Here is a 22,707-nt window from a genome sequence, read left to right on the forward strand (position 1 = left end):
ACCTTTCTCTCTGGCTGCCCTTAAGATTTTTTCCTTCATTTCAACTTTGGTGAATCTGGCAATTATGTGTCTTGGAGTTGCTCTTCTGGAGGAGTATCTTTGTGGCGTTCTCTGTATTTCCTGAATTTGAATGTTGGCCTGGCCTGCTAGGTTGGGGAAGTTCTCCTGGATGATATCCTGTAGAGTGTTTTCCAATTTGGTTCCATTTTCCCCCTCACTTTCAGGCACCCCAATCAGACGTAGATTTGGTCTTTTGACATAATCCCATACTTCTTGCAGGCTTTGTTCATTTCTTTTTCTTCTTTTTTCTTTTGGTTTCTCTTCTCGCTTCATTTCATTCATTTGATCCTCAATTGCTGATACTCTTTCTTCCAGTTGATCGAGTCGGTTACTGAAGCTTGTGCATTTGTCACGTATTTCTCGTGTCATGGTTTTCACCTCTGTCATTTCATTTATGACCTTCTCTGCATTAATTAGTCTAGCTGTCAATTCTTCCACTTTTTTTTCAAGATTTTTAGTTTCTTTGCGCTGGGTACGTAATTCCTCCTTTAGCTCTGAGAGGTTTGATGGACTGAAGCCTTCTTCTCTCATCTCATCAAAATCATTCTCTGACCAGCTTTGATCCGTTGCTGGCGATGGGCTGTGCTCCTTTGCAGGAGGAGATGCGCTCTTATTTTTTGAATTTCCAGCTTTTCTGCCCTGCTTTTTCCCCATCTTTGTGGTTTTATCTGTCACTGGTCTTTGATGATGGTGACGTACTGATGGGGTTTTGATATAGGTGTCCTTCCTGTTTGATAGTTTTCCTTCTGACAGTCAGGACCCTCAGCTATAGGTCTGTTGGAGATTGCTTGAGGTCCACTCCAGACCCTGTTTGCCTGGGTATCAGCAGCAGAGGTTGCAGAAGATAGAATATTGCTGAACAGCGAGTGCACCTGTCTGATTCTTGCTTTGGAAGCTTCCTCTCAGGGGTGTACTCCACCCTGTGAGGTGTGGGGTGTCAGACTGCCCCTAGTGGGGGATGTCTCCCAGTTAGGCTACTCAGGGGTCAGTGACCCACTTGAGCAGGCAGACTGCCCCTTCTCAGATCTCAACCTCCGTGTTGGGAGATCCACTGCTCTCTTCAAAGCTGTCAGACAGAGTCGTTCGCGTTTCACAGGCTTCTACTCCTTTAGCTGAGCCCTGTCCCCAGAGGCGCAGTCTACAGAGACAGGCAGGTTTCCTTGAGCTGCTGTGAGCTCCACCCAGTTCCAGCTTCCCAGCGGCTTTAGTTACCTACTTAAGCCTCAGCGATGGCGGGCGCCCCTCCCCCAGCCTCGCTGCTGCCTTGCGGTTAGATTGCCGCAGACTGCTGTGTTAGCAAGGAGAGAGGCTCCGTGGGCGTGGGACCCTCCCGGCCAGGTGTGGGATACAATCTCCGGTGTGCCGGTGTTACAGCGCAGTATTGGGGTGGGAGTTACCCGATTTTCCAGGTGTTGTGTGTCTCAGTTCCCCTGGCTAGGAAAAGGGACTCCCTTCCCCCTCGCGCTTCCCAGGTGAGGCGATGCCTTGCCCTGCTTCAGCTCTCGCTGGTCGGGCTGCAGCAGCTGACCAGCACCAATTGTCCGGCACTCCCGAGTGAGATGACCCCAGTACCTCAGTTGAAAATGCAGAAATCGCCGGTCTTCTGTGTCGCTGGCGCTGGGAGATGGAGACTGAAGCTGTTCCTATTCGGCCATCTTGCTCCGCCAGAAGATCTGATTTTCTATTAATCTCGTCCATTGTATTTTTCATCTCAGTTGTAATTTTCCCTTCTAGAATTACGAATTGATTTTTTTCATGGTTCTGCTAAATTTCTCGAACATCTTAAAGCTATAATAACTGTCTTAATGTATTTTTCTGCTAATTTTAACATTTAACATTTGTGCCAGTTATGGACCAATTTAGATTGGTTTATTTTTCTCCTTATTATAGCTATATTTTCCTACTTCTTTGTGTGCCTGGTGATCTTTGATTTTTGTATTCCCATAAATATGCTTGAGCTTTTTTGGTATGTATTTAAAGTAGTTGGAAAGTGATTTTTTTGTGTGTGTGGAGGATGGGTTGCTTGTATGATTTAAGTGGGACTACAGCAGCATTTAGTCTAGGGCTAAATATTGCCTGCTAGTAAGACAAGACCCTTGTGAGTAATCTACCCAATACTCTGTGAATTATACATTTTCTAGTTTGTCTGGTGGGACATGCAGATCCTTTGTTCCTTTCTTTCTCTTGTTGTCTTTCTCTGTGATTAGACAATTTTCTGTAGTGGTAGGCTTTGATTTCTTTATCTTTTGTGTATCTTATACAGGTTTTTGTTGTGGTTACCATGAGGCTTACATGTAACATCTTATTAATATAAGCATCTATTTTAAGCTTATAACAATTTAATGTTAATCCAGTGGTGGATTGAGGTATGAGTCCAGTATTTGTTCCATTGGATTTTATTTAAAAAATACTGTGTCATTGAGCATCAGTTATCACAAATGTTGATGAGTTCCTATAAGATTCCTATGGGACTCCAATCACTTCTGAATCTTGGTGTTCTGACATATACCTAGAAAGAAAATTAAAGGTATCTTTGATAGTTACATATTAAAAAAAAAAAAACTGGTATAACCTAAAAAGAAGTAGAAATGGATCTCAAAAATAACATGATCTCAACTCAAATGTCCAAAGGTTCAAATAAAATTAAATCAATTCAATGGATTATTAAACGCTATTTGGCAAACATGAATATTATGGGTAAGGTAATAACATAAAAGATGATATAAATTTAAATGCAAAATAAAATTCACATTTCAAAATTGAGATAAACATTTTTGGTTGTCAGTGATTTTATTATTTTTATGAAAATTTCTTAAGTGCTTTAAATGTTATTTAAAATTATAGCATCAAAAAAATACAACATTTGGGGGTAAATAACAATGGCTAGAATGTATAGAGCACTTCAGAGCTTTCTCCAACATTATCCTGAGTATCAAGGATAAACCTGGAAGCAGAGTAATGTCAGTGAGATGGTGGAGTAGGAGATCTCAGCCTTCATTCTCCTGACAAATAACAATTAAATAGCTATTCACAAACATACATAACTCTGGAAAAACCCCAGAGTCCACCTAAGCAGTTACAGTGGAAGAAATAAACCCAAAATTACTTCACAAAAAGGCTAAGAAGGACAGTTTCATTTTAACTCCACCTCCTTCCCATCTTCCAGGCCAGCACTACTCAGCACAGAGTAGGAATTCCATAGTTTGCAAGTTCCCTTCACAAGGAAAAGGAGACTGTGGTAAAAAAGCAGCTTCCCCAGCTTTTCAGGGCACTGACCAAGTGACCAGCTACAGTTTTACCCCACACAGACTTTCACCAGCTACAGTTTCACTGACCAAGTGACCAGCTACAGTTTCACCCCACACAGACTGCTGGGGAGACTGGCATGGCTGAGACATCTGAAGGTGCCTGGGTATAAAGAAGAAAGAGAGATGCTGTCATTATCAGCCAGATGCTGAGAGCCACAGCAGTCCTCAATGGCCTGCTCTGCATAGGTATCCAGCAGTCATCCCCACTAGGCACCTCAACAGCCCATATGGCCACCATGCACTCCCCACAGCTTTCATTGCCAAGAACTCTACAATGTGCTCTTTAGCAGACCCCAGCAGCTTGCTCTAGAGGACTCCAGCAGCTTTAGTAAGGAAAACAATAGCCAGCACAGTTGCAGTGGACCACCTACAGCCTTCGCCACCGAGGGCCATGCAGCTTTTCACCTTCATCATCTTTAGGTACCTGAGTCACCATGTCTCTCCCTCTCCTTTCCAGAGTTGCCCCAGCTGCTGCTGACCCAGGAATCTCAGCCCAGAGACCCTACACTGCCAACACATACATGCCTGCGTATAGCCTTGATCCCCAGCCCCCACTTCCACATGCATACTTGTGCCTGACCCCTTGTATTAGTCAGGGCCCTCTAGAGGGAAAGGACTGGACTAATATAGATGTATATATAAAGGGGAGTTCATTAAGGAGTATTGACTTACACAATTGCAAGGTGAAGTCCAACAATAGGCTATCTGCAAGCTGAGGAGCAAGGTAAATGCAACCTCTCTGCATTTTCAAAATCTGTGCATGCTCAAGCCCTGAAGTCGACCCTCCAGAATCTGCATATATGAAAATTTGGCCCTCTTCGTACGTGGGTTTTGCATCCTACAAATACTGTAGTTTCAGTCTGTGGTTGGTTGAAAAAAATCCCCTTATTAGCAGACCTACACAGTTCAAACTTACGTTGTTCAAGGGTCAACCGAATTTGATTTTTAAAAACATCGTTATTAAAATGACTTTCACTTATTTATTTTTATATTTTCTTAATGTGGCCATTAGAAAATGTAACATTACTGTGTGGCTTGCATTCTATTTCTGTTGAGCAGTGTATGCAGCCTTAGAGTCTGAGGAAGGTTTGCTTTAGATAGTATAAGGGAAGATCATTTAATACAACTAAATAAATCCTGAACAAGGATGTAAGCAAATCCAAGAAGCACAGTTGATTATCCCAGGCTGTACCGTAGTACATGTCTCATCATACGTATACAGTGATTCCTGGTGTATGCCTTACTCCAATGTAGAAAACTATCACATTTTATGCCTCAGAGCAGGACTAGAATAGGATTCTGGAGTAAGCAAATGCAGAGAAGGGATGGGTACCCTGAAGCTCATTGAATTGGCTTAAACATGTCAAAAGGGTAATTGTGTGTTAGATCATCAGCCTATAGTGTGCATGTGTGTATATGTTGTTATTGAGCTCTGCAGTAAGAGGCTTCCTGGGGAAACACTGGAAATGATGGGGTTTTCCGTACATTAGATATATAAGTTGTCTCATCCTGGCATCTGTTAGCTGCGTGAGATTAGGCCAGTTACAATATCTCAATGTTCTCATCATTAAATAAAAACCAACCTCACAGCAAGCGTGCTGTGAGAGTTAGAAACAAGCATTTCTGGCATTGTGTCTGGCACACAATAAATACTCCTTGAGCTGTGTATTAGGATGAGTCAGCATGTGTTCAGGGTTTCTGAAGAGGGCAGAAGGGGAGGACACAAAGTCCCTGCCAGGCTCAAACTGTCATCCTCTCTGTCTAGTATGTGACCTTTGACAAGTTACTAATGCTGTCTCATTCTTGATGTCCAAATGCATAAAATTCGGTTAATGACACCTTATCAGAAGAAGTAAGAGTGGCAGAAACAGGAGTGTATGCTCTGAGATGTCAGTTACCCAAGGCATTGTCAGTAGCCGACAGTGACACCAGGTATCAGTTCCTGGCAAGGATACGTAGACATCAAATCGTTAGGCAGAAGTTTAAATTTTACTTCTATGTGGTCATCACAAGCCTTGAATCTGGCAAGATTCTCTTAACTGTTGCTAAAAGCTGACCCAGTACATGTCTGTACATTTCACATTTTTCCACGGAGTGTGCCAATTTACTTAAGGTTTCCTACTAAAGAGGTAAAATGAACACTGATCTTGCTATAGAATTAGTCATTATAAAGTCATTTACTAAAAAGCTAAACTTAAACTCTTTTATATTATATCATGTATGCCAACTGATAAAGGGGATTACTTTACCAACGGTAGTCAAAGTGCTTGACTGTTGGTCCCGGAAGGGCCAAGGGTAACATCAGAGCGTTTCTGGAGCAGGTTCCTGAGGTGCTCTCAGGTGAGCAGGAGCCAGCCTGCCTGGGGAGTTGTGGCAGCCTTTGTGGGATGAGGACTTTTACTCTGTGGAGTCAGATGTAAATGTTTTCTTTCTTTTTCTTTTTCTGGGTATTTATTTCCTTTATTTTACCTTTGAACTGGGTCGATTTCTCTTTGAAAATGGCAACATGTTTTCTTTAAACTAAAATAGCCTAAAGAGAAGTTTCTTCCTCTTTGTTTAGAGTGAAATTTAAGGTAAATCCAAAGTTACTATTTTAAAAAAATGTTGAACGAATACATGTTCATTGTGGAAAATTAGAAATCACAGAAAGATAAAATGTAAATGAACATTCCATCATCCTGATGCAACTATCATTAACATTGTGTTGTGTTTCTCCATAAATATTTTTATGGCTATGGGTATATATATATATATATATGTATATGTATGTGTGTGTGTGCATACATACACACACACACACACACACGTATATAATTTTTGGAAAGATGGATTCTTTCTAAATATGGATATTTTCTATATACAAAACAAATCACACAATGATTATACTACAGAACAATTCCTGGAAGATAGTAGGCATCTAATAGATATTGGAAGGATAAGTATATTCTCTATACCTTTTAAAACATATTATCTCATATACCTTTTATTGCATTAAATATCCCTTGAAAAATATAATTTTAAAATAGCTGCCAAATGTATTTTTTAAGTTATAAGCATGATTTAATCAACTCCTTACTATTAGTCACTTTAAGTTTTTCGTTTCTAAATTGCTAAAATGAACACGTCTTGTACATAGTAATTATTGTGTACAGCTCCAGTTTCCTTAGAAAAAAATCGTAAAGTGAAATTTTGGGGGAATCAAAGAATATGAACATTTTAAACCTTTTTACAACAGGGTGCCAAATTGTCTTCCAGTAACTTTTGTTTAAAAATTACTAATTTTACTGCAGTTAGACCAATAAGTGGGTATTGTAATGCAATTTAACAGGAGAAATATTCTCATTATCTTAATTTTTACTTCTGTGATTACTAACATGTTTGAATAATTTTTTCTTTTTTTGTAGAGACACAGGGTCTTACCATGTTGCGCAGGCTTCAATGAATTTTGTTTTCTTTTTTTTTTAACCAATCATACATTTTTAGGTAAATTTTCTAATACTCTTTGTATGTTTTGCTCTTGGCTTCCTATTCTACTTCTTTCATTCATTAAAATCTCTTTATCCCTAAGTGGTTCTATTATAATTCTTTTGGCAATACAATGATGTTTCTTAATTTTTATGTAATCAAGACTGTCATTCTTTTTCTTTATGAGTTTTTGCTTTTTTCTTTTGTGCTTTAAAATAGCTTTCTGTGCCATGAGACCCATTTATTGTTCAATTATTAAAATTTTTTTCACATGCAAGTTTTCAATCCACTTCAGTCCCACTTTGGCATAAAAAAGGGCCAACACTTTTCCTCTAGTAGTTAATCATTTATCTCCATGTGATTCATTGAATAATCCATCTTTAATGGGTTAAGTGTCACCTTTATCATAGTAAACATTTGTAGGAAGGAATTGAGCTGCTTATAGTCTTTCTGTTCAGTTCGATTGAACAGTTCAATCTTAAGCTGCCTGTTCATTCTTAAGCTAGTACAAAACTATTTAGTTATTTACTTCAAGTCATTTCTCTTTCTTTAAAAAAAAATGGTTTTGGGCAAGACATATTGCCTTCACTTCTCTCCTCCCTCTTCCTCACAGAGTACCTCCCCACTAATCCCAAATCCTGACAAGTCTACCTTTGAAATACCCTTGAGTCTTCCACCTCTTTATCATCTTCCCACTGCTTATGATTACTCAGGCCACCAACACTTCTCCACTGTGTTAATTGATCATCCTAGCTCCAAACTTACCCCATCTCATTTGTTTCTACCCTACAGACAGTGATCTTTCTAAAATGCAATCTAATCATATGTCTTATTTTATCAAAATCTTGAATGAATTCTCATTGGCATTATGCTAAAGCCGAAACTTCTTCAACCTATGGTCCAATCAGTTAGTGTTTTGTTGGCAAAAATCTATTTCCCACTCTGCACCTAACAATAGCCATGCCTATTCTGACTTCGCAGAATAAGGGTGAGCTTAGGTGGGTGAATGGCTCTCACTTCTGTCTATCTTGGTGGTATCAAATGGTTCTGACACTGGGGAATGTGCTAGCTGAAGTGTGGTAACTGGAGGCATGAACACGTGCTGTGCTTCTCTGCTATAGTGATTTTCAAACTTTTCTATGCATGTGCATTGCCTGGGGATTGGTGTTAATATGCAGGTTCTGTATGTAGGTTTGGGGTGTAGAATGAGATTCTGCATTTCTAAGAAGCTCCCAGATGATGATAATGCTGCTGGCCCAGGACCACACTTTGAATTCCAAGACATCTAGCAGGTGCCTGGTAAATGTTTGCTTTTTTTTTTTTTTTTTGCCTCTTTCTCTTACTGCATTCTAGGGGATACAATAACACAGTATTTCAAAATATGTTAGTCTTTTTAGAAAATTAAATTTGGAGACTGTATATTTTAAGTAAGTTTAATTTCAAGTTTTGCTGTTATAAGTAATACTGTGAATTTGAACCATTGGCCTATCTCATAGGGTTCCCGAGAAGGAGAAATTTCATGTAAATAAAGAAATGAGAATGTGATGTACTGTGTTGTTAAGCTTTTGGATGGCTGTAATTTAATGGAGATACGAAAATGTATAAAGAAATGTGGACTGGATTTTACATTTTGATAATGAACAAATAATCTTATGGTCAAAAGAAAAGATATTTTAGAGAGAAGGAAGAAAACAATGAAAGGAGGGGGATATAGAAATATGTATTGGTAACTTCTAAAGTTATGGTTTATATTTGAGAAGAAGTACAGAGTAATGGTTAAGAGAGAGGGGTCTTCTCAAGTTAGAATTCCAGCACAGCCACCTAACTGACTATGGGCCTAGTACAGCCCTTTCTTCTTTCTCAGTTTTGTCATCTATAAAATGAGAATTATGAGAAAATCTTTCTTATAGGGTTGCGACAATTAAATGAGATGTTAGTTGAAAACAATTTAAATAGGTCTATTTAGTGCTCAACAAATAATAGTTATTACTTGAAATGAATGTGATACCACCCCAGAGAATACTGCATTTCAGCCCCTGAAAGCAATCAATCCTTTGGCTCTTGTTACATTTTTAATCTTGCAAACTCATACAATACTTATAACTCATTTTTGTAAATCATCATGTCATTAATTTGAATTTGAAACTACCTGCTCCAAATGGAGGTGGCCACCTGACTGCTAAGAGGGAAGAGAAATATACATGTATGTTGTGTTCTTACCAGACAAGGAACAAGAGACTGTCTCAAAACACCCCACGTTGAGGTAGATGATACCCCAGGATAAGATGGCCCTATCACAGAGTTATAGCACTTTCGAATGCATTGCCCATTAAAATAAATCTAGAGCATGTCAAGTTATGTTTTCCTATCAATGATTGACAGTGCAGAGGTTGTTAAAATGACTGTACATCTTTATTAGGTGTGTAAAGGTAATTTAAATATTCTGGGTGCATTTTTTAAGTCAGAAGAAAATGAGGTTTGTAGGCTCATTTGAAACAATCTGTACTACATGGAATTATGAGCCACATAAACTCGATGTGAATATTTATTTTGTGAACATCTGCTTGAATACAAAATATGTGGCTTAAGCAAATCTAACATGAAAAATACTGCAATGAAAACTAAAAGCATTTAAAAAGTACACTTTCTTGAAAGCGGTGGCTTTTATTTGCAGATAGTTGATAAGGTTATTAAACAATGTTTAATAAGTAGCAAAAGACAACAAAATGGATTTGCTGAGACAGAAAATACTAATGAGAATTGTATAAAGAATTGCACATCCTTTCCTTCATAGTACTTTAATCAATACTGAAGGCAAAATATATTTGACTAAAAATTTAGACTTACAAAATTTTAATTAAACAATTTTAAGTCTTATTCTTTATTCTTTTTCAAATAATACATATGCTTTCAAGAAAAAATTTTAAAATACAGAAAAGCATAAAAAAGAAAACACTGTTTATAACACTCTTCCATAATGATATTATATATTAAACTATGATAGTTTTCTTATACAGTCACTGAATATATGATTTTTAATATGTGTGGCCTTATAGTGATTTTAATTCCTTTTTTTGTCCAGCAGGAAATGTCAGTTGAGTAAAAATGAGTCTATTGGCCTATCTGCAAGAAAATTCTAGGTTAGGGAGACTCTAGAGTTTAATCTTCTTTTTCTGGGAATCCACAAAATGTTGGAGTTTGTTGGAGAGAAAGAAGGTGTTTTGTCCTATCAATTGTCTAAGGTTTACACTAGAGATAGAATTGTAGTAGCATGGCCAGAAATATTTAAAGGCCTGGAAACATACTACTGAAGTTTAGCATACACACTGAAAATGTCATTAAAAGTACAGTTCTTAATTAAAATTGAGCAGTTTTACCCACAGAAGCAATTATATGTGTCTCGCTATGGTTTAAAGAAGTAACTGGTCAACTCACTGATACTGAACATATTAGACTGCAAAGTAGGCAATGGTTATCAGTTGGCCTTGCCTTCTTAGAACACCAGCAACTTACTAGGCATCAAGTTCTAATTTAGATGCAGTGGAACTCTCCCATTTCACCTTTTCTTTCACTGCTCCCCATCCCTCACACTACATGATATTCAAACCCTACATTTAGTCTGTACTGCAAAATAGCTTCTGGGATGTTTTCTGTTGCACTTTTACCAGACAGTCTTTTCCTATTTTCATTTCACATATAAATCAGACTTTCAAAAAATGTATTTTATGTCTATTCTGGCAGTATGTACTGCATCATCCACAACACTCACTGATGAAGTCAGCCAATATTTTACCTACCCTGTCCTAATCATTGTTCTGGGTGTTGAAGATACAGTGGTCACCCAGAGAGATGAGGTCCCTGCTTGTTGGAGCTTGAATTTTAGTAGTGAGGGACAGAAAACATGCAGATGCATACATACATATATGCACACATATTGCGGGATCTGGCCAGCAGCCCTCAATGCAACGGAGCTCTCTCTTTGTTCCCAGGTGGATCAGCAGGTCAAGAAATAATAGCCACACACAAGATAGTGAAAGCTGGGTCCAGGGGGTCACCGCCTTCTGGTCCCACAGTGCCAAAAATGCACTGGATATACTAGCATTTATTATTAAGTTTAGTGAGGGTGGGGGTGGGTTAGTGAGGGATTTAGGGTCATTTGATTATGAGGTGAGATGGTCACATGGGGATGAAGTAATTCTTTAACATCTATATGCAGAAGTACAATATACAGAGATAAGAATTTACAATATACTGTGTGCATCAGTAATTTCTAACAGAGCCTTAAAACAGAAACACAGTCTTTCCATAACCTATGATTAGCAAGATATTAATCAGCAGTAACAGTTGCAGCAAAAGCTGGTTACCAACAATCCATAGAAACAGGATGTGAAGCTAGACAACTGGTTAGACCAGAAATTCTCAGAAGGGAGTATGTCTTAACCCTAAAGAGGCCTAGAAGACCTGTGGCAAGATGAGGGCGTTTATAGCCCTATCTTAACCATATGAACAGACACCCCTCATGCGTCCATTTATAGGCTCTCCACAGGGTCGCATTCTATTCCCAGAGCTATGAACATCTGCTTTTCTGGGATAGGAATCCTGGTGATGTGAAACCTCCCTGACTGCATGTCTGTTCATAGGCTCTCTGCAAGGTGAAGCACATCATGCGCTGTTGGCTCATTCTGGCAGCCGAACCTGGCATTGTCTTTACACAATCCTGCATGCAATGTTGTATTTACAATAATCAGGAGCTTTTCATCCTTTATTCCATAGCAGTAGTTTCAGGGGGTCTCCCTGCACACACATACATTCATATGGAAGACAATTGCCATTACCAGTAGGTGCAGAAACACTGAACAGAGTGATATGATGCACAGTGGGCAGTGGGTGAGCTACTTTTCTCAGGATGGTCCTTCTCTGTGGTGAACTGGGTTTCATTGTTGCCACTGCAGGGAGGGGCTGTTCAACTTCATGGGCCTGAATGCAGCTGTCCATCCTGCCTGATCCTGGAGACAGGGCTGCTCAGGCTTTGAGGTCCAGGAAGACTTACTGGAGCCTTTGTTTACCTTGCTTTATTCTTTTTGGTATGAGAGGTTTCATGTATCTCTACTATATTTGATATTTATGTTATTTAATGTCAGGAACATTTTTGCTCTGATCCACATGTATGATAATGAAGCATTGAGGTTGTGTTATTCATCCCATTTTGGGCTGTGAGACTAATGTGATGAAAGGTGGATACATAGATTAGACATCCATGGGAACAGAGTGGTGGTTGTGATCTCCATTTTTTTTCTTCTTGCTTCCTTCATTTCTCTTGACCCCCTTTCTAAACATCTTGGGATTAGGTCCAAAATGCAAGAGTCTTGGCCCAGTGCAATGGCTCATGCCTGTAACCCCAGCACTTTGGGAGGCTGAAGAGGGAGGATTGCTTGAGCCCAGGAGTTTGAGACCAGCCTGGACAGTATAGAGAGATCCTGTCCCTTAAAAAAAAAAAATTAGCTGGGTGTGGTTGTACATGCCTCTAGTCCCAGCTACTTGTGAGGCTGAGGTGGGAGGATCACTTGAGCCTGGGAGGATCACTTGAGCCTGGGAGGTCGAGGCTGCAGTGAACTATGATTGTTTCACTGCATTCTAGCCTGTGTGACAGAGGGAGACCCTGCCTCAAAACCAAACAAAATGCAAGAGGTCCAAATGATCTTCCATGTTGGCACCATTAAATACCAGTTGCCCTCAAAAGAAAGAAATCCTGACTTCCCCCCAGGGGGCCGTAAGGAGATGTCAGCAAATTCAGGCCTCAGTCTCTCAGCTAGAATGCCTTTACAGGCATTCTACTTTTATGTTATCCCACTCATGATGTAAAAGCTCTGTTTGATGTAGATTTTATTCCAGAAATATTCAGTGTTGATATTTTCCCTTTTTTATTTTAAAATAGTATTAATAATTTACCTAAAAATAAGAATTATAATTAATAAGATAAAACATTATAGTATTTAAAAACCCATCTCGATGTGAAGGTTTTCTTGTCTCCAACCCTGCTGTGACTCTTTCAAGGAATGATTGTCTTCCATTTGTCCATTCACCCTTCATGATCTTATTGACTGTTCTGCCAGTGGGGTACAGAATCATAAAGCAAATGACATTTTTTTTTTTTCTAGAAACTCTAGATGCAAAAGGTAAGAAACAATAAGGCATTAGGAGAAGAGGATCCAGCTTTCAACATTCTTTTTTGGATAGAGAATTTCAATAGAAGTAGTGTTTCCATTAGTTTTCTGGGATATTGAAGTTTACAGATCAAACTTTAATCTCAGATCAATACTTATAGTCTCATAGTAGGTACAATTGAATACATATTTTAAGAAATTAAAAAACATGTATAATAATATAACATGAAAGGTCTTATCCTGATGATTTGTTATTATATGATCTGGGTTCATAAAAATCAAATCATAAAGAATAAGTGCAGATAGTACATTTCACTTACAGTTCCATATTCATTTAATAATTATATATACATTAAAATATGCAATTTTCCAACATTTTGGGGGCTGGCCAGAATGTTTTCAGAAAGAGAAATATGGAAAACTAGGAGGTTATATTTGCTAGAATACAAGTATTCATATTTTGGGGTTTGAATTATGATATACTCTGCCCATACCCACAATTGTACATTCAACGGTAGTTTTCATGGTGAAAATGAGATAAAACACATTTTCAACTTAAAGGATTAAAGGTCCAATTTACTGACAGATTTCTTCGTGATACAACTGCAATCATCAAGTAAAATTCTCCAAATATTGTACCATATGCTTTATCACCTTTTACTTTTTATTTAAAAAGTATGTAATATTCTTTTCAAAACTGCATCATACTGTGCTTTCACTAGAGTGGGACGGTGGAGTTATTAGCTCCACCTGTTCTGCCAAATTGGGAGGTAATGGCTTTATGCCAAACTACTTAAAAGCTAAAAAGTTTCATCCAACTTCTGACTGTGGGCATGTTGCCATTACAGTTCTTTTTTTTTGTTCTGTCTTTGTTAGTGCCTGATCATCAACCAACCTGGAAGAGACACTAAAGACTACTTCTGACACAAAGAGAGTTCTTTTCTTAAAAAGTAGGGGAACATTTTGCCTGAAATTCAAGGAATCTAAGAGGGAATCTCTCCTCAAATCAAGGAAATCACCACTGAAATGTGAAGTGTTAAAAAACCTACATCCCCACTGTTCCTCAAATTTCAGAAGATACTGTGTCTGAAAAAGAGTTAGTGATACAGTTTGAGTTCACTTACACCAATGGTTTTATTTTCCAAAGTCCACTTATTTCTCTAGCAAACCCCGCACCAAAGAATATATTAATTTTATATAGTATATTGGCATTGTAAGTTTTCATGATGAATTTTTATCTTTAGTATGATCCAAGAGAGGAAACAGAAAATGCATGTGTCCACATAGAGATTGTCACAAGGAACTTAGCAGAGCTAGTCAGTCAGCACACGGGCATACACACATTAACCATGAAATTTTCTGTTTCCAGTTTTGCAGTTTTAATTATTCACATTTTGACACACAAAAGTATGTGATTATAGAATATTAACCTCATCAGCTTGTATAAATCAAGAAGTTTATTTTATGGTGAAACATTTTTCTTTCAGGAAACAGATGAAATGCACACAGGTTTAAGTGGAGTTTTTCAGAATGAGAACTTTCACGTGAAATAGTGTGGACTTTGAATTACACAGAACCCCAGATAGATATTTCACTCTTACATGGGGCTTTTAGTTGCTCCTTAGGGACAGTCATGACGGTAGCTGCTTTCCTCTTTCTCTGCTCCTTGATCTTAGACACCAGGAACCGTGAGTGAGGCCATTCTCCTGGGTACTCTTGAGAGACAAGAGATCACAGTTTCTATTTTTTGAATCAATTATAGTGACCCACTCTGTCATGCCCAGCTTCTACCTTGGGGCCTGAACCCAGCTCCATATGGACGGGCAACTGGCATGTTGACAGGGAGACTTAATGCCCAGTTGTTTGTTCCTATTAAGAATCAGAATCACTTTCACTTTTGACTGAGACCCTGATGGTCCCTCTCCTGTCTGTCCTGCTCTGCTTCTTAAAACGGTTTTCATAGTTTCCCCTCAAGCCTCATTAACCGTGGTAAGCCTAGTCCAGCTGATTCAGATAGCTCTTTCTCTGCCTCTAGCATATTGTTTGGCTGGTAAATACATTTCCCAGCCTAATTTGGCATGACAGTCTTTTATTCAGTAGCTGGTCCCATTTGGAGAAAGGCTCTTTCTTTTTTGCTTTTTGGCTGCTAGCAATTATTTTTAGGAGGTCAAGCTGTCATTTATTTACCTTTAACACCAAGAAGGACTGAAATGAACATTTATACTAATTATCCACCATTTTTGGAGGCCTTCTTATCTTCAGTGACATTTCCTCTCCCCTCCATTCCCCTACTCTTCTCCCCTCCCCTCCTCTTACGTTGTTTTTATTCTGGTCAGCTGTATTCTCATCTTTTGTCGTCTTGTATCTCTTCCCATCTTGTATCTCCCATCTTTATCTTTTTATCTTCATTCAAACTCTGCATAAGATTTCTTTGCAATGAGATCACTGAATCTGGCCTTGTAGTAATAGAAGCGTATACTTACCTCCGTCTCAGTCCTTTTTTCAGAAAGGGCACTATCCCCAGGACCAAGGTGTTAAGAAGTTTCTCTCTGCCCATCCAATCTGTTTTTCTAGGGTCTCTTTGGTTTTAAAACTTTTAGGAGTTTTGTCAGTGGAGTCCTGACGTTTAGGCTGAGACATGAATGAAAACGTGTCAGATGTGCAAAATCTGAGAGGAAAGGTATTCTTGGCATAACAGACTGCAGGGGCAAAGGTATGAGCCTGGAGTTTTGGAAGAAGAACCGCAGATCATGGAGCTGGAGTGCAATGAGTTAAAAGGTGGAAGAAATGTGTGACGAGGCTGGAGGAGGAGGCAAGGGACAAATATTACAAAGTGTGGCCAACAGTGGAAAGAGTATGAATCTAACTCTTTGGTATGACAGAAAGTCGTTGGAGAGCTTTAAACATGAGTGATGCCATCACTTTATGTTTAAAAAAAAAGCATTGAAGCAGAGCTGTGTGGGGCATAGGCTGTAAAGATCCAGGAGCGAAGCAGTGAGATCATTTTAAGGTCACTGCCATAATCTGGGGGGTGGGGGCAGGGAGTGATGCTAGGATTACAGGGAGAGCAGTGGCAGTGGGGAGAAATGGGTGGATTAGAGAGCTACGTTGGGTTTAGAGCTGGCAGAACTTGCTGGTGCATTGATTTTGGGGTAGGAAACAGATGACATCTAAGTTTTTGTCTTAAGCAAGGGTAGGAGCATTTACTGAGACCGGGACGATTCCTTAGGAAGAGATCAGGAGGGGAGTGGGGCATTTTGGACATATTTGAGGTACGTTAATTGTCCCAGTGGATGTGTGAATAGGGGTTGAGTGCACACAAGTGGCCAGCAGGAGGAATATTCGCACATTTGGCATTGCTGGCCCACAGGATTTATTTAATGCCACAGGACAGGAGGAGATCACCTTCACAGTGGTAGAAGGGCAGACAGAATGAGAAGAGGGCCCAAGACTTGACTTTGGAGCAGTCTTTTCTTTATGACCATAGGAGGAAGAGGAGTGCAGCAGTTTGTAGCATAGTGGGGAAATTGTTAATGTCACAGAAGCCAAGAAAAGACTATTTTCAAGAAAGCTGGCTTGGCCAAATACACAAGTATGCTCTTTCTGGCTGCAGTGCCCAGGCAGCAGGAATGAAACAGGTCTTATTGGGTGGCTATCAGCTACCTCCCTAATTCATGAAACAATCTCTCCCTCCTAGGTGATCTACATTTCCTCTGGTACCAGGCAATGAGCTCTTCCTTCTCCTAAAGGTTTTCCACATGAAACACCTTCAGTGAGAAGTAAACCTACCACTAGAGGCAGTTATCTCATTGAAAGATGGCGCTATATGCCCCTAATCCCCACCTAAAATGTATCTTTCCAGGTTTTACGAAGGGGACAAATGGCTGTGAACCTCCACTTTTATAGTCCTGGTTGACTCTACAGTCGTATTAGGTCCTGGAAGACTTGAAGCATCACTTGGTAGATTCCCTGTTGAGCAAAGATACCTGGGGTAGTCAGTTTGATTTGAATACTTAGTGATTTACAAGAATTTCTATTTTTTAGTCTCCTAAATTCATTCCAGAAGCTACCATGTGTTGTTAAATTTGATTATTGGTTTTGTTTCTTTCAGGATATAAACAGGTAACCAGTCTTTTAGGATGGTGCTATTTCTTAATTAGCTACATCTCTCAGTTTATAATCCAAAGCTAGAAGTCGCAGCATTTCCTTTCGGAAATAGTAGCCTAAAGATACCAAAATCTTGTTGATCTATTTGTCTTATTCACCTCTAGAATAAGTTTGCAGAGACACCCAATCATGGTTTGTTGAAAGTAGATCAGCCACACCATGGTCCACTAGTTTTGCATGAACAGATACTCTCAAGGTTTATAGAGTTCCTTTTATCCTTCTCCTTCTCAAATTTCTTCTTAAATTACTGTTTGAGTCACCACTCTACTTATTGCTATGATTCATTCTACTCTGACGTGAATGAATGAGGCAAGTTGTAACTTCCACTTTATTTCTTTGCTTCTAACATTTATAAACAGCTCAGTGCATATGCATATTATTTTGCTGCTATATCTTCCTTTTTATATTTTCTGTCAATATTCTTATTTTATTGTCCTCTTGATCTTTTTTTACAGAAGAGCATTTTACCTAATATACGTGTGTGTGTGTTCAGGGAGAGTGGAATAGATATTGATTGGAATGAAAGTATCACCTTTTTTTCAGAAGGGAATGAAGTCTGACAGTCAAGCTTAGCTATAAAACTCCAATCACAGTAGGATATACAATTCTTCACTCATTCCTCTTTCATTGACACTCAGGAGGAAAGCTGTGATTAAAGTAGTAATGGGCATATGACTAGGAGGAAAACAGAGCAATGATGACATTTGAATATCTGATTCATCTTCTGGTATGAATGCAAGGAACTCCAGGTCGTAGAGGACAGGACACTTTGTTCCAATGCATACTCCTCTCAAGACACGCTAAATTCAGCATCCTATGTTTAGGAAAACCTGAGCAAGAATTCTCCTTCTCAAAATGTCTCTAAAGTGGTCTTCTAAATATAACTGGAGGAATAAAATCTCGCTGTCCTTGAGATAGGAGAAAGGTTGCGCAGTTATTAAGAACTGCAGTTGATCCTTCAGCTGTAATTTCAAAGTGTTAGCAGGGTCTTTGTGTTAATAGGAGAAAAAGCTGCTCCTTTTTTTTTTTTTTTTTTGTCTTAAGGTGCAGATAACTCTTGGAGAAGAAACAGACAAACTCATTTACTTTACTCCATTTATCACCCTTTTCAAGACACAAAAATATTTCTCTAAAGAATTTTCCTGATGAGCCTACCCATGATGTTTATGTGGTGAGAGAATGCTTTCAGTTCCTCTGCCTCTCCCATCATCAACCACCCTACTCCAGCTCTCTCATCTCTGCTGATTTCCTGGGCTCTGTCCTGCTGCCTCATGCCCAGACAGTCTCCTTTTTCAGGGTTACATGCCCCAGTAGTCAAGCCTCACTTACTCTCAATTTAGATGTCACATTGACAATGAATGAGGCTATTGACTCTCAGCACAAACCCATCTTCCTTACTTGGTTTTCTGATGCTGGGGCTGGAACCCTGTAATTCACATTTAGTTTTTGCCATGTGGTCCCCCTTTTGATTCTTCACTGGTGGAGGCTAAAAGGAGGAAAGCAGAAGGAACGTACTCCTTCCTGCTTTGCTTCCTGTTGGTGTCAACATCGCCTTAGAATTAGCTCTTCATGCTGGACGTGGCAGTCTGTTCCATTTCACAGTTTCATCCACACTTTCTGAGGCAGCCTGGTTGCCACCCTTCAAGCAGCCAGCACCAGCCTGTGCCAGCCAGCAGTTTCCCCTCTTCACAGGTCTGGTTCCCAGGTCTGCAGGACTTCTCACCCGAGGTTATAAATTCTAGTAATCCCCGAAGCGTTCATTGTTCCTCAGCTCTGGGGGTGGTAGCTGTGCGTCTTGCATTTACTTCCTCTGTGACAATTCAGCATCTCCCTTTTGCCTTTGCTGTTCTCTATAATTGTCTATATCAAGTTCTCTGTTAAAATAACTAGGTGATTTCAATATCCTGGCTGTACTCTGCCTGACAACAGTCAAAGCTTCCCCTAAGTGTCCCACTCCAAAGCCTTCCTATAAGTTGGACCTCACGTGACCCAGGCCACTGGCTGGTGCAGTCCTACTTGGAGGTAGGAGATTGGGCTTGAACGCCTTTCTTTGCTCCTTTCCTCATTGATACTGCTTTGATGGTGAGGCTGGAGGGTCATTCATATCCCAGGGCATTTTGTGAAAATGTCCTAACTGTGATTTATACATAACCTCCCAGGATGGTCCACATTTTCTCTTCAGGCCTCAGGCTTCTGGGAAGTTAAAACTGTGCTGAGAAATATACCACCTGAGAAGTAAGTTATATTTCAATCGTCAAGCAATTCCTTGGGAATAAAAAGTGGCTGAAGGCTAAATGAAGACAAATGGATTCCCTATGCTTGAAAAATATATGTAGTATACACATGGGAAATTCAAGTTCTTTCCAAAGAGCTGGTGGGTTTATAAAGTGCATGTACATTTTCAACTTGGACTTTAATCTGTTTGATATATGATCAATGGATTTTTCTAAATAGCTATACTTGGGCCACAATTTTTAGTCTAGTTTTCTATGATTTTTTATTAAAAAAAAGTACAGTTTGTTCTATGCTTTTCTTTATTTTATTGGTTACCAGAGACATAAATTTATTTTAAAATCCTCATCATTTATCAGACACCCAGTGAATTCCTTCAAAATGTTTATGTACCTTGTCTTCCTAAGCAGGAGAGGAATACAGGCAGGGTTGTGTGATGACAGTGATGAGTGAGCAGTGCCTGCAGTAGGGGCCAGGATGAAGGGAGGAGGTACTTTGTGACCTCTCCTTTTGAACTCAATGCTGGGTGAGAAGCATTTTGCATAAAGGTTTATTTTGTAATTTCTGGAAAAGCCTGGATGACTGAATCTTTTAAAGTAGCAAATGAGTTAGAACTCTTTAGAAAACCTGTTATTTGTCAAATTAACATCAGAAATCCTTAAATTGGAATGTTGTAGGGGTGTGTGTGTGTGTGTGTGTTCATCCAATCACAATATATTCAAATCATGGTAAAAGGGTGAGTTTACTTTCATTAGTGTACATATATATATATATATATATATATATATATATATATACACACACACACACATACATATAAACACATAATGTAGATTTTTTAGAGCATTTTTAGATTCATAGCAAAATTGAACAGAAAGTAGAATTCCCTTACAGCCCCTGCCTCCACACACCCACAGACTCCCCCACTGTCAACTGGTGACATTGTCAGTGTTTGGGATTTTTGCTATTCTAACAGGTATGTAAGACATCTTGTTACTGTTTTAATTTGCCTTACCCTAGTGACATATGATGTTGAACATATTTTCATATGCTTATTGCCACCTGTATATCTTCTTTGGTGAGGTGTCTATTCAGATCTTTTCCCCATTTTTTAATTAAGCTATTTTCTTTCTTGTTGAGTTTTAAGCATTCATGGTATATTTCAGACGACAATTCTTTATCAGATGTGTCTTGCAAATATTTTCTGTGTCTTCTTGTTCTCTTGATATTGGTATATTGTTAAAGTACTGTATATATACATATAGTTTTAAGTCTAGGAAGAAATGTTATATGCATTACTTTATGTGATGATGCTCACAATAATCTCATACCATTGTTATCAGCCTTTGTTCCCTCCCCACCCCATAAAATGGGCATAATAATAATATCTCCTTCTGCATTGTGAGAATTAAATGAGTAAATACACATATGTGAAAAGCTTAGAACAGTGCCTAATACACCATACACACTATAAAAGTATTAGCTTTTATTATTCTTGCTTTGAAAATGAAGAAACTAAGATACAGCCAGTGAGAAGGGATGCCACTACTTAATCTCAAAGAGTTCTACTCTAATTGCAGTGCTCTTTCAACTGCGGCACTAAAGAACAGAGTGACAAGCTCATAAAGTTGCTTGTCTCTTACACAGTGTGACTGAAGTTGCCCATGCCTTTCCCTGTGGACAAGCTTTGATATCAGGAACATATTCCTGTGGATTTTTAAGGGTTTTTGCTTCTGATCTGAGTAGTAGCATTAGTCTGTTGTCAGTTTTTCAGACTCTTTTGGTGGCATCTAATAAACCTCAGGTAGGGAAATTAGTGAGGCACAAAGAGATTAATTGACTTGGCCGGGTGCGGTGGCTCACGCCTGTAATCCCAGCGCTTTGGGAGGCTGAGACGGTCGGATCACGAGGTCAGGAGATGAAGACCATCTTGGCTAACATGGTGACACCCCATCTCTATTAAAAATTAAAAAAAAAAAAAATTAGCCAGGTGTGGTGGCAAGCACCTATAGTCCCAGGTACTGGGAAGCTGAGGCAGGAGAATGGGTGAACCAGGGAGGCAGAGCTTGCAGGGAGGCAGAACTTGCAGTGAGCCAAGATCATGCCACTGCACTCCAGTCTGGACGACAGAGCAAGACTTTGTCTAAAAAAAAAAAAAAAAAAAAAAAACAGAGAGTGATTGATTGATTGACTTTTCCTATATCCCATTGACTCATGGGCAGAAACAACTGCAGCTTAGATCTCCAGGTACTTAATTGGGTGATCTTTCCACTTCACCATCCTCCTCCTTGCTTTCGATTCTTCTTCCTTTCCATTCTTCTTCCTTTCCTTCTTCCCTCCCTTCATGCTTCCTAATCCACTTCTATTTCCTCTTTACCTGGTGTGTGTATATGAAATATAATTAAGGTACAGAAAAGTACCACACACACACACACAAACACACACACACACACAGCCCTTATAAAGCAAACTCCCACAAATCACCACCCCAGGTCAAACTGGCCACTGGGAAGCCACATGTGCTCCTCCCCGATCACCAACTATTCTCTCCGTTAACCGCACTCCAGGAAGCCAGTACCCTGACTTTTGAGTGTCATCATTTACTTGCTGTTTTACCATTTTTGTGTGCATTTCTATTGAAAATAAGTAGTTTTGTCTGTTTTTACCGCTGTTTAAATGTATTATTGAAATACAATAAACTGCACATATTTAAAGTGCACGTTTTGGTACATTTTGAGATATGCACTCTCATGAAACCATCATCATGATTAAGATAATGCACATATCCATCATACCAATAGTTTCCTCATGCATTTTGTATTTTCTTTTTTGGGTTGCTCCCTCTCCCCTGTTCCATTCTCCTCATACAGCTTTCTCTATCAACACTGATGTGCTTCCTGTCATTATTGATTTGTTAGCATTTTCTAGAATTTCATATGAATAGAATTAATGGATATTTACTATTTTCTGTCTGGCTTCATTCATTCTAGCAGCTATATAGTGATGTTTTATTGTGCTTTGAGTTTGCATTTGCCTAATGATTAATGGTACTGAGCATCTTTTCATGTGTTATCTGTATATCTGCTTTGGTGGAATGTCAACATCTTCTGCATGTTTTTTATTGAGTTCTATGTTTTTTTTTTTTTTTAAAAGTAAGAGCTTTTAGTTGTTATTTACTTTGTTTACATTCTTTTTTTATTATTATTATACTTTAAGTTCTAGGGTACATGTGCATAACGTGCAGGTTTGTTACATATGTATATCTGTGCCATGTTGGTGTGCTGCACCCATCAACTCGTCAGCACCCATCA

The sequence above is a fragment of the Piliocolobus tephrosceles genome, chromosome X, assembly GCF_002776525.5.
Source record: "Piliocolobus tephrosceles isolate RC106 chromosome X, ASM277652v3, whole genome shotgun sequence".
Lineage (NCBI taxonomy): Eukaryota > Metazoa > Chordata > Mammalia > Primates > Cercopithecidae > Piliocolobus > Piliocolobus tephrosceles.